Source organism: Peromyscus maniculatus, chromosome 2 (assembly GCF_049852395.1).
Source record: "Peromyscus maniculatus bairdii isolate BWxNUB_F1_BW_parent chromosome 2, HU_Pman_BW_mat_3.1, whole genome shotgun sequence".
In the NCBI taxonomy this organism is placed as follows: domain Eukaryota; kingdom Metazoa; phylum Chordata; class Mammalia; order Rodentia; family Cricetidae; genus Peromyscus; species Peromyscus maniculatus.
The window spans coordinates 111568635-111582268 of record NC_134853.1 but is presented as its reverse complement, the minus strand read 5'-3'; positions in this window follow the sequence as shown (position 1 = coordinate 111582268).

The following is a 13634-nucleotide window of genomic DNA, read 5'->3' as shown; positions in this document are numbered from 1 at the left end:
AGAAATGATTGAAATAACAATCTGCACTGATGCATGTGATAGCCACTATTAGATTAAATCCTTTCCAATTAGTAGCCTTTAGCAGTCATTCCTTCTCCATCCCAGCTCCATTTGTAATGCAGAAAACCCTTTCTACTACTTCCTTGCCCTTCTTTGTAGTACAGTTATGTTATCTTTCCCCAAATATTCATAGCAGAATCTACAGTCAGCCATGGATCTTGCCTCATCTGCACCCTCTTCTTAATTTATCTCATCTCATAGATTACAAATACCAATTTAGCATGAGTTCCTTATGTTTTGACAGACATGCAACAAAAACATGGGACACATTTTTCAATTCCCCAAATATCCTCTCTACTCCCTTTCTATTAGACCATGCTACTGTTGCCTTACACAGTTGTTGCCTGGGCTTGAACTTCATGAAAATGGAACTACTCTGTCTGCCCCATTGTGCCTAGCTAGTTCTATTTACTACGATGTTTTTAATAGTTATGTTTGTTGCACTAGTAGTCCATTCACTATTTTTTGTTAGTTACTAGTGTTTTATTTTGTAAGTATGCCACAATCTGTTTATCCATTCTTCTGTCAGTGCTCATTTGAAATGCTTCCAGTTTGAATTATTGTGAGTTAGTAGCTAAACATATTTTTGCATAATTAGTTCATGGGCATGTATTTCATTTCTCCTAGAGTGAAATTGCAGCCATAGGAATAGCTGTGTATTTCATTTTAAGAGATATTGCATAAAGTTTGTCACAATGAATGTGCGATTTTACACTCTTATGATCACATCATTGGGGGTTTGGCTGCTCTCCATTTTCGCCATGTAGTGGTCTCATACTTTTAGGCTTGTCTATGGTAGTAGGGATATAGGCATACCTGTGTCTGTTCTCTATTCTGTCTACTGTTCTACTTTCTACCTTGTATAAATATGATACTATCATAGATTCAAAGTAAGCCTGTGATCTAGTTTCATGAGTCACCTGAATTATCTCATCTTTTCTAAAATCTATCATCTAAGATAGAGCATATTTGTTACTATTTTAGTTACCTTGTGGATCATTATCATCAAATAGCTATTATTAATCTGGTATTGAATTGAAAATGTACATAAGTTCTGGGAGAAGTGACAGCTTAACCATTTTGGGTTTTGGTTCTAGAGTTCTTTAAGAAGTGTTAGGTTCTATTGTTTTTTTAGGAAGTGCTGTGCTATGTGAAAGAAGAGAGTTTGTTCTTTCTTTTTAAGACATATGCATATTGTTTACTTTATTATTAAACAGTACTGAACCTCCAGTGTGATGCTGATTAGAAACTGTGAGAGCATATAACTGCACCTTGTTCCTGAGGCAGATCCAGTTTCCCTTTTAATGTTTTCTCAAAAAAGAAATTCCCTCTTATATTTTAATCTATCCTGCTATTTCCTGACTTTTGTCAAATTATTTATGAGCATTTCTTGTGTTGATTTTAAGTGTTAAAGTAGCTTTTTATTTTTAGGTTAAACTTCCATTGTTATTATGCCATTATACCTCTGGGTTCTATTAGCTAATTTTTTATTACATTCTGTGTACATGTGACCATGAAGTTAATTGGTCTATAAAGTTCTCATATTTACCAGATTCTAGCGCTACTTTTGTACTTGACTTTATATAAAAATTTGGAGTGATTTTCTTTTCTATTTCTTAAACTTTTTTTTAAAGATTAGCACTATTCTTAGAGGCTGAATTCTTAGAAGCCTATAACATGTCATTGGGTTATATTTTCTTGGATATTTTTTAAATATTAAACCTGTGATGGAGAAATGTCTCAACATTTAAGAGCACATATTGCTCTTGAAGAGGACCCATGTTCAGTGCCCATTGCCTATACCCAGCAACTCACAACTGTTTATAACTCTAGCTCCAGGGCCATCCAATGCCTTTAAACTTTGCAGGCTCCTGCACATGTGTACACATGCCCACATACAAATAGACAGACACATGCATAATTAAAAATTATAAATATAAAATTTAAAACAATAAATTTAATTTTTGAAATAGATTTAGCAGTATTCACATTGTCTACTGCCTTTTCCCTCTCCTCCTGTTCTATAAGTGCTGGGATCTGCTTGGCTCAGTTCAAGGATCATTAAATGAAAAAAAGAGAAAATAAAAAAGAGAAATTAAGATGAATCATCATGTCTAAGGAGTACATTGATCTTTTGACTCTCTGCTACCTACTATTAACTTTCTCTTGGAGGACTAATTCTTTTTAATGATCTCTCTCTCTCTCTCTCTCTCTCTCTCTCTCTGTCTCTCTCTCGCCCCCCTCCCCCACACCCGTGTGTGTGTGTGTGTGTGTGTGTGTGTGTGTGTGTGTGTACATGCATATATGAGTACAGAGACTCACAGAATCTAGAAGAGGATGTTGGGTACTTTGGAGCTGGAGCTACAGGCAGTCATGGGGTGCCCAGTATGGGTGCTGAAAATTAAATTTGTGTCTTCTGCAAGAGCAACGCATGTTCTTGACTACAGGGCCATCTCTCCAGTGCCCGTAGAAAACCAGTTTGAAAACCCAGATGCGATATTTGAAATTGCTAGTAGGACTATAAAATTGACAAATTACACTTACCATATAAAAAACAAGGAACTTTAATATCTGGTCCATAGTCCTTTTACTGTTGGTCATAATGAAAATGGCTAAATGCTGGGTGCACAAGATAACTCAATGGGTCAATGCATTTGCTGTTCAACCTGGGTTCCACCTGCAGAACCCATGGCAGAAGGAGCTAATTGATGCTAGAAATCGGGTTTACAAAAAACTATTTCAGACTGGCTTTTACATGCTTTCCATGTTACATAATTCCCTAGTACGTGTCTGAACACTTACATACGTACATACATACATACATACATACAATTATAAAAATAAATAAAATGAATAATTTTTTAAAATTTAAGTCTAGCTGATAAAATTTCCTTTCTCCAAAGAAGGTGCTGAAGCAACAAGTGAGAAGAATGACTCCCTTAGATATTTTATTATTTGTCTAGGACGTGCTTTTAAAGACTCAGCATTTTTAAAACAATGAACCCAGGAAAAGAGGCAATCTAAATGGAAATTTGGGTCAAAAGAGCTGAAGAACTTCATCAAAAATAATCAAACAAGGCTGACCCACATGGCTTGTTCTGTTCCATGCCTCTTGGGTCCTACCCGAGCTGGCAGTGCAGTTTTCTCTTCCAAGCTTGACCCACTTGTGCATGGTGCTGAGTATTTTGGTCCAAATTCAGTATTTTAAAGCCTCAAATTTTGCATAGTGCTGTACAAAATAATAGTTACAAAAGACATGCATGTTAGTATACAGATTTTTACAGGAAGCCAAGTGATTTATAAGAAAAATACACATTGTCTTAAGCTGCGATTCATGTATGGGACATCTTCCAGTTGAAATCTCTGATTATTTCCTGAGAGTGACTACTATAAATCTGGGAAGTATTATATGCAAGACTAGCTTTGCTTACAACACCGGGATTTTCTTTTTTGATAGCCGGTCATTTATTTTTAAATGAGGCAGAACAATGCAAAGGAAAAAGTTCACTCTGGAAATCTAGCAAATGAGAGAAAGAACTGAAAGTTCCAGAAGCTCAGAGTGTAAGCTGCAGCCCAGAGCCTGAGATTCTGGGAAATTTCTTCCTAGGAATCACACAGGCCACCTCAGAGCACCACAGAATCTAACACTGTGGAATCTCACCTACTTCAACAGATGCCATGACTACCAAAAAGCTCCTTTTCTCTTATCCAGTGTGATTTTGTGAACATTTCAATAATTCAAACATTATATGAAAAAATAACTCCAGGGATGAAGCATGAATTACAAAGTCAGCTGACACAATAGTGAACTAAGATTGGTCATTGGTAATTATAGAAAGGGGAAGTTTTTTTCAACATGTTTAATCACTTTGTTTTTAATTATTTTTTTGTTGTTTTGAGACAAGAGTCTCACCAGGTTTCTTATACTAGCCTCGAACTTCTGACTATTCTGCCTTAATCCTAAAATCTGAGGTTATAGGTATATGCCACCTATAACTATATGTCAAAACATATTAGACAAAGTAATTATTAAAAGCTAATTATTATTATATTTGTTGAGGGAAAGAAGCCTTGTAAGTGACAATATATTTAAATTAAATCTATTAAAAATAGAAATTAGAGAGATATAAATAATTTCATAATAGGAAGATTAATTAAGAAGAAACTAATGGAAAAAACCCACATCAGCATAGCCTAAAGTCCTGATCTTGGCACACAGTTAAAGTAAAGCAATTATTATGTAATAATTAATGAAACTGGTAAACTAGATTGTTTAATAAATTAACAACTCGATTTATGGGGCCATAATGACTCATGCTTTATTATTCATCACTCCATTGATTTACCAACTTAGGACAAAATAATAGTTAAATATATTTACGTATAAGTAGGATACCTGAAATATAGGAGGCTAGCTTCAAATTTTAAGGTATATTCTAAGGAAAATTAAACGTCTCTATACTAGGAAAGCTCTTTTCAATACTTTTTAGATCATAGTAATTATTAATTATGATGTCAATAGTAGTTATAAAATAAAACAATTTCAGCATTCTCTCTGAAGTTCTTAAGAAATATAATTTAGTTATTTTTAATATTATAAATACTATAGTTCTATGACTTAGTTATTGTTCCAGACAGTAAAAAGTAATTACTTTTGTCAAACTGCATAAATGTAAAATTCAGTGTTTCCCTAAATTATACATATTTACAGATTTTTGAAATGAATGATTTCATGTATTTTATTTTGTAAACATAAATGTATGTAAATGAAATGCGTACCATTATAAAGTTATAGTAAATTATAATAGGCCAAATTTCATAAATACCATAAGAAAATGACTTTTATTGATAAATAGAATACAACTAACATCTACAATTCAAAAGAAAGTTACAATTAACAATTTGTGCAGAGGCTGAACAGCCTTCCCAATCAACATAAACAAGCAGACAGAACAGCAACTGCCACAAAATCAGCCCTTCGTTTCCATAGGCCTCCCCTGACCCCTGAACCCTGACCCCTGGCTACAGGTTCCTTTAAGGGAAGTGCAAGGGAAGCAGTAGCATGGCCACCTGGTTTTCTGATCTGTGTTGCTACCACAAACCGTTGACTATACTGAACAAATAGATTAAAAACCACGTTTGTACTCAGGAAAAGCCACAATGGAGTCCATTACCTGAGGAGCAACATGAATAGAATCAGGAATTTGTAACCACCGATCAGCTTTCTTTTGATTCCTGTGAGCAGGAGCACTGCCACCTTGATAGAAATTAAGATGAAAAACAAAAACAAAAACAACCAAAAAACAAACAAACAAACAAAAAAACAGATGAACCTTTCCCAAAGAGAAACAGAATACATTAAGATGAAAAGTATCAGGGAGGGCAAGAGAAACAGAGGCCACACAAAGGCATATATTAGAAGTTTAAAAGGTCACACATTTAAAAGTCAGCTCACTGTATTTGGAGTTTCATGTGAGTGTGAACAGCATTATTTTTAAATACAAGAGGGAATCACAGCACAGGTAAGTTCCCAAGTGCATGTGAGGACCGAGGAATGTTCAGAGCTGGGTTCAGAGGTTGGACACTTTCACATCTTCTCTCAGCAGAACAACTAATTCAAGATGCAAAGACAATTTTCTGTGGCTATATCTGGTGTACTTGCCCTCCAACCTTGAAATCACAAGAAAAAGTACAAGGATTTCTGTAACATATGGTAGTGTCCACTGAGATTAAATCAGTGAAATCCTCAAGGGTTTAGGGAAAGATCCTCAATTTACCAATATTGATATTTACAGATCTTAACTTTTAACATGTTGTCTTCATGTCTTTTCTCATTTCTGTGATTAAGACAAACAAACATACAGAATCTCTGACTTAAGTGACTTACAAGAGAAAGTGTTGATTTTGGCTTTCAGCAGAGGTTACAGTCACTTAGAGTAGGGAAGTAACAAGCAGCAGGAACTGGAAGGACCTTGTTCCACCACATTCACAGAGAAAAAGTGAGAGACAAATGCTACTGATGAGCTTCTCCACATCTTTAATTTTTTTTTTATTTTACATACCAACCATAGTTTCCCCTCCCTCCCCTCCTCCCACTTTACTCCCACCCCCTCACTTCACCTCCTAGCCACTCTTCAGATAGAGCAAGGGCTCTCATGGGGCGTCAACAAAGTCAGGCACATCAAGTTGAAGTAGGACCAAGGCCGTCCCCTCTGCGTCAAGGTGAACAAGGTATCCCACCATAGGGAATGGGCTACATCTTACATAGCCCAGGATCCCTATCCAGGGAGCAGTGCTGTCCACAAGGCAAAAGTCTTCCTACATCAGTCAACAACATTAGGATCATCCTTACTGCCATATTCAGAGTCCAGACTCCCATAGGACTTTTGATTCTGTCATATTAACAGTTCAATTCATCATCACATGTGGAAGTACAACAATTTATTGCCAAGTCTTCCTGGAATTCAGCACCATGAAAGGAAGTGTGCACTAATAATTAAAAAAAAAGAAAAAAGAATGCAGAGAATGAGAGTGTATGTCCAAGAAATAAATAAACAAAAAACAAAAAAAAATATGACTAAGGTGCTGTTTTATTCATAAAACAAATAGTAATACAACAATTAAACAAAAAAGATTATTGGAAAATAAAATATGGAGGGCAAAAATAGTAGTCAACACTAAGACTTTCATAGGCTGAAACTAATGGTCTAAAGATAGAACTGAAGATTGAATCTTAGTCATGTGGAGTTAATATAGTATGCCACAATTCAGTGACAGAAGAAAAGAGTGTGATCTGAGGGTAATGGTTCACACCTTTAATCCCAGCACTCAGGAAGCACAGACAGGTGGCTTTTTGTAAGTTTGAAGCTAGTCTGGACTACACAGAGTGTTATAGGCCAGCCAGAACTACACAGAAGATCTTGACTCAAAAAATACTAACCACAGAATTTGAACAACATGTCTATCTAGCAAGAATTGTGGCAAAGAAAATAAAGGAAATGGAGGAAAAGAAAAGATAGATAATTTTTCTTAGCTAAAAAATGACATAAGCCTGCATAAGAAAGATACACTAAATTCTTGGGGGATAGGGATATTGCCGATGTCTTTAACCCATAAAATACAAAGAACAACAGTGAGTAAAGGAATCTGCAAAATTTATATTTAAATAGATATAAAGGCTTAGCAGCATGGTGGTTAGCCAAAAGATAATCAATAAAATTTATATCGATGTGAAAAGAAGCATATTGAAAATATAATAAAAAACAGAATTTGAAACTGCAGAAAATTTCAACAAAATATGGAATATTGGAAGAACGAGAAAGTGACAGCTTGTAAAAAGTATTTTTATTTGGAAGGGGATATTATAGTTGCAGATTAATTCTGCATGTTGATAGAAAAATATGGTTAAATATTAAATAAATGTTTGACATAGTGTTAAATAAATCATTGTGGAGTCATCATATTATCACCGCATCACCTACTTAGAGACTTTTCCCTTTCTCATGAGGAAGAAGTAGCTCTGCCTTTTGGAGTTACTTATTGCTCTCTACAGCTGAACTTGGTCCTGACTGGCATATTTTATCTTCTTTTTAGTGGAAAAGTAGGTCCCTCAGTGTTTTCCATATTAGTTGAGATTTTAGATTGATTACCTAGTACCAAGCAGTCAGCCCTGAGATCATGTACAGTTAATGGATTCTTTAATAACATATAAATGTTTTTCTCCTGCAGTTCTCTGGTGATTCTATATATTCTCTTTACAGAACAATAAGTGTAGCTAACATTTTATCTATAAATACTTAAAGGTTTTCATTCACATCAGTTTATTGCATATGGCATTCCACCATCTTTTTGTATTTAGTGTCAATTAAGGAGGGCTTTCTTTCTCTTTTACTAAAGTTACCTAATTTTTTTTGCTATAATTTGTCTAAAATTGGGTTTTAGGCATCTATCCTACTTTGAACCCAGGGGTCATTTTACATCCAAGTTTTATGCCTTTTAAACCATAGTATTTCTTTTCTTTGTAGAAACTATGTGCGTGTTTAAGGTAATCAATCTGCTTTAAATTTTTTGAACTTTAAGTTTCAATAAGTGAATATGAATGGTGAAACCTCCGGCATGCGTTTACAACTGACTTTGGCATTCAAATAACCTAAGGTGATTTGGCAATGATTGACTCTTTGAGAGCTAAGGAAAACAATGGAAATATGTGGAGACACTTTCAGTTCCAGGTTGACATCTATTGTATTAAGAGAAATGCAAAGCTGAACTAAGAGGAACAACACTTTTGTGATTGTTAGTTCTGTTATCATTCACACAAGATATTATTCCATTCCATTTGAAAGCATAACCCATAATTAGAATATATTAATTCAACCTGATGACTATGTAGAAACCTTCCATTTTAAGTTTCTTAAATATAAAGGACTAACTTCTTGATGATGAACAGCACAGGATTACATTTTGTGAGAAAAGTTTGTCCTTTGCATTTTGAATTCCAGCAGGCAACTTAGGAAGAGCGTTATATTAATTGACAGTCATACACAGGGAGTCTACAAAATCAGAGAAGCTCAAAGTATTTGATTTCTAACACTTTAATATTGTGAGATTTTGACTTATTTCTCCCACTGAGGTATCACAAGCCTAAGCTAAGTAAAATAAGAGGCTTTTAAAGCTAGCAAACCTTTCAAGATTCAGAACCTTCTGAAAATACAAGTTTCACAAGACTTGTTCTCAAAGAGAAACAAGCAGCAGCCATTGGTGAGAGATGGAAAAAACTGTCTAAATGAGCTGCCTACAAGTTGAACAAAGAGCTGCAGAGATGCAGCCTCCATGAATCTTTACCTATCCTGGAGCAGACGCTGTGATGGTGGTACCTTTGAGCCATCAGTGTTCTCTAAGGAAGACCTTATTCATGCTTCTGTATTTAACGCCAATAAACTCATTTGTCCACCAAGCTAGACTTGGATGAAATTTTATTTGGCTGGTGTTGATGTTCTTTGTACGGTAAGTATCTGTTCGTATATATCTCCCCAGGAAAAGCTACAGAATATGTACAAAAGGGTGTGTTGGTCCTTTTTTTTTTAATTTTTGTTATGGGCCACTCACTGTTGTCAAGTTCTATGTAAAAGTAATGATGGAACCATAGATCCTATCCCACAACATTTCACCAATGTGGGGAGATGTCTTGAATGTTTTTTTTTCAGGTTGCCTGTGAAAGTGTTTCTCAAATCCAGTTCCCTCTACATGTTTCATTTATATGTTGACTCTTTAGGCATTTCATGATTTGTTCTTAATAAATTATTATCCAGGATTTAGAAAGTGAAGAAACATGAGTTGGGTATTAAAGTTACATATTTTCTGGTAAAGAGATTGAACATCTGTGTGTAAAATTACCATTACAATGACTCAGTGTATTGCAGTAGAGATAGGACAATGGAGGTGGTTTTGATGGCTGCATTTACTAGCTTACTCATCACAATTCATCTAAAATAAGATGATTCATTTTGAGGACATTAGAAATTAACAGTAGGAGCTTAGAAAAGCCTGTACAGGTATAACTATAAAAAATGTATTCAGCATCTTAAGTATATGAACAACTTCTTACAATATTTCTTCCCCAAATGTCTTATCACATCAAAGTAAGAAAAAAAGGATGACAAAATAATATTTTAAGCAGATAAATTTAGAAAAGGAAATATTATTGAACTAATCACAGAAAATAATTTCAGTATACATACAATTAAAATAGTATAGCTCCAAACGATAATTTAGATTGAAGAAGAAAACCAATATAATCTGATGAAAAGAAATTGACAGTTATCTGAAGCAGAGACCAGATGAAATTAAATAAACAAAAGTGTAAAGTAGCAGGAGAAGTTGTTCTAAAAGAGGATGGCAGTAAGAGTTAAATGAGTAAAACTTACAATGGACAAATACAAAAGTTGGAAAGAGCCCTTGGTGTTTGTTACATTGTTTATAAATAGCAATGTGTAATTCTTTTCTCAAACCTAATTACCTATGACAGGTTTTATTTAGGAAAAATATAGCAAAGAACAACAGCTCATTTATACCCTTTTGTTTTTATTTTAAAATCATCAAACATTTATAAATCAGCTTAGTTTTCCACACAAATATGAAATGTTTCAAATATTTTAAAAGTTGCATAACATTACACACACTTTTTGTCTCTCTCTTTATATATATATATATATATATATATATGTCTATATATATATAATAGCCTCAGAGAGACTTTTGAGAAGATTTGAAACACAATGAAGAGGAAGGCCTGCTTTAGGACTCTGCTCAGCCCCCTGCTCACCTCAGAAACATTTAGGATCGAGGGGTGAAATAGATTTTCAAAGCACACTTCTACTTTTACTACAACGTTACTACTATTTAATATAAGTAACTTTGGCTTTTATTGTGGCCTTATGCAATTTTGCATAAGTACTATGACAGGCTATGTGTTATTCTGTAAGTTGCAACACTAAATTTTAAAGTTTTTTTTTTGCTTTATCATCAATTGCTTATATATTTAAAATAGCTGATTTAACTGATAGTTTCCATTTTGACGTATGAACACATTGTTTACCATCTCCCTAATGGTGAGTATTTAAATTATTTAAACAAGTCACAAAATATGTAATATACATATGTACATTCATATATAGATGTATAAATGCATACACATATATAGAAGGATATATTTTATACTTTTGTGTATATCATGCTGGTTATATCCTGACAATGAAATTATTAGAAGGTACTTCCAAGTGTAGACTTACTAGATTATGATGTTTTTTTCCCTTTAACTCATCATCAAACTTTTGCAGAACATTGTTGCCAACTCAAACTCCCTAACAATAGTGTAAATGCTTCCAGTTCTCAATATCGCCATTTGCATTTGATATTATTAGTATTTTGTATCAATAAGGCAGAAAGGAGAAAGTAAAATATTATTTCCAATCATCTTTCCTGAAATTATAAAGAGGTTGAATATTTTTTCATATGTTTGTGATCCTTTAAATTTAATTCTCTGTGATGTGGTCAAACCTTTTCCCAATTTTTAAACTGGGTTTCTTGCAATACTAATGTAAAAGTACTTTAAATGTTATATAGATATTAATATTTTATTAGTTCATATTACTACATGTGTATTCAACCTAGTATGTTTGTCATTTTTTTGTGCTTTGTCAATATTTATATATAATGACTTTCAATATTATTTATGGTATATATTTAACATGTAGAATAATTTTAACTCAATGTTATTGTTACAAAAATTCTTTCATACCTTTAAAATTTCAGTTTTAATATTTATATATCAAATGCAATTGTTTTGTGCCTATTCACATTGGCTTTTTTTTTTCCAGTTGGAAAGGAAAACTCTTAATTCATTCTCACTGCGAGATTTTTGAGTGCAGCATATTGACTCAGAAGTATATTTTTCTGAAAGTAACTTAGCTTCCTAGCTCAGGTTAGGGTAGCTTTTACATAGTATGCTTTATCCAAACTTCTAAGCGTTTATTTACTTAGATTACTTACATCTAATGTGATACTCAATATGCTTGAATTTAAAGCTCTAGTTTTTCTATTTGTTTTCTATTGGGCCCATCTGTTTGGTTCTTTACCCTGATATTTTTTTCTATTCATTGTTTCAGACAACTTTTCACTCTTTAACAGATGCCACCCTCAAACTTGTGACATTCTCCCTTCCTCAGCTTTGGAGTGCCTTGATTTCAGATGCGACCCTCCATGTCTGCCTTAATTTTGGTATTTTTTTTTTCTTTATGGTATGATTGTGAAATATTTCACTGCAGCTAGGTGGAAATGGACTATTTTCCACAATTACTCTTTGTCTAAAAAGGGCTACATTTTAATATATTTTACTCTTGGATTATAACACCCTCCCCCAATAAATCTGAAAACAAATTCTTGGGCAAAGGCACAGAATTTCTCAATTTCTCTGTAGATATCACCTGTAGGGTCCCTCTATACAGAATTTTCTTATTTGTATATTTTCTTCTAAATTCTTACTAGCAACAACCTGATCTAGAAATGACTTATCACTTCAGCGAAACTGATGTTTTCATACTTCGTCTCCCTTGAACTATATCTTAGAAGTTGTCTTTAGGCATGAGCCAGTACCATGAACAATTTTCCTTTCATTTGGTTCCAAAGTTCTTTTCTGTTTAATTACCAAATGACTGAAAATATTATTTGGATTATTATATAGTTGTTCCATATATTTTGTTTGTGTAGTTGTTTCACATAGTTAGATAGTTCATACCTTATACAATATATTATTGTTTAGGCAAGAGAGTCAATAGTGTCTTGTTTCAAGTTTGTGGAAAACAGAAATTAAACCTCCCTCACTTTAATGTATATAATTTTCTCGGTGATTTGAAGGATGTGTTTCTGTGCCTGTCAGCACCTGTGTGTGTTACAAGTGTCTGATTTGATTTGCTTTTTTTTTTTTAAATTCAATAACTTTAGTGGTAATGTAGATATTTTTGGTTGTTTCTTTTTTGAGAATCTTCTCATAACCAATAAATATGCAGATCTTCTGGTTTCTTTTATTTGCCTTCCTGTTTTGTATTTTATCTATGTGTATGATTAATTACAAACAAATCTTTGTGAATTGCTTGAGAGGGTTTTTTCAGTATATATATCCATCAAATCTAACATAATTTGTTGAAAACTTTTTCTTTTTCCAAGGCATTGCAGTATACCATAAACCATGTAACTGAATGCATTTTGCCTTCTTTTCTTATTTGTCTATTTTTTTGTATCTAAAATATACTATTTTAAGTTTAATAGATACTTAACTTGGTAATATGTTCCCCCAAAGTTCAGAATTCGCTTGCTATCTGACATGTATAAACCTACATTGAAATTATAGATAATTCTTCAAAAGTTGACTTCTCAATATTGTTGAATAGTATTAACAGTGTATAAATGGCACATATATTCTTTTATTTATGGCTGTTTAAAATTAGTGTAGCATTATTTTTAGACTAGTTGTTCTGTTCCTTAAAAAAAACGCAATCATATTTTAAAGCTTGGTTATAGTCAAGTTAAATTTAATATTACAGTTTTGAAATTATATTTTTTATTTCTTTTTTTAAATGTTGAAAAAGTATACAGTGTTCTGTTTGCATGTATCCCTGCAGGCCAGAGAGGGAGTCAGATCTCATTACAGATGGTTGTGAGCCACCATATGGATGCTGGGAATTGAACTCAGGACCTCTGGAAGAACAGCTAGTGTTCTTAACCTCTGAGCCATCTCTCTAGCCTATGCTGAGACACTTTTCCCTTGGTGCAGTGAGGAGGGGACTGGACCTGCCTCAACTGAATTTACCAGGTTGGGCTGACTCCCCAGGAGAGAACTTGCCTTGGAGGAGGTGGGAATGGGGTATGAATTGGCGGGGGAGAGGTTGAGGGTGGGAGGAGGGAGGACAGGGGAATCCGTGGCTGATATGTAAAATTAAATTAATTATAAAATAAAAATATTTATTAAAAATGTTGAAAAAGTAATGTATACTTGCCATGGTTGTAAACAGCAGCATTCT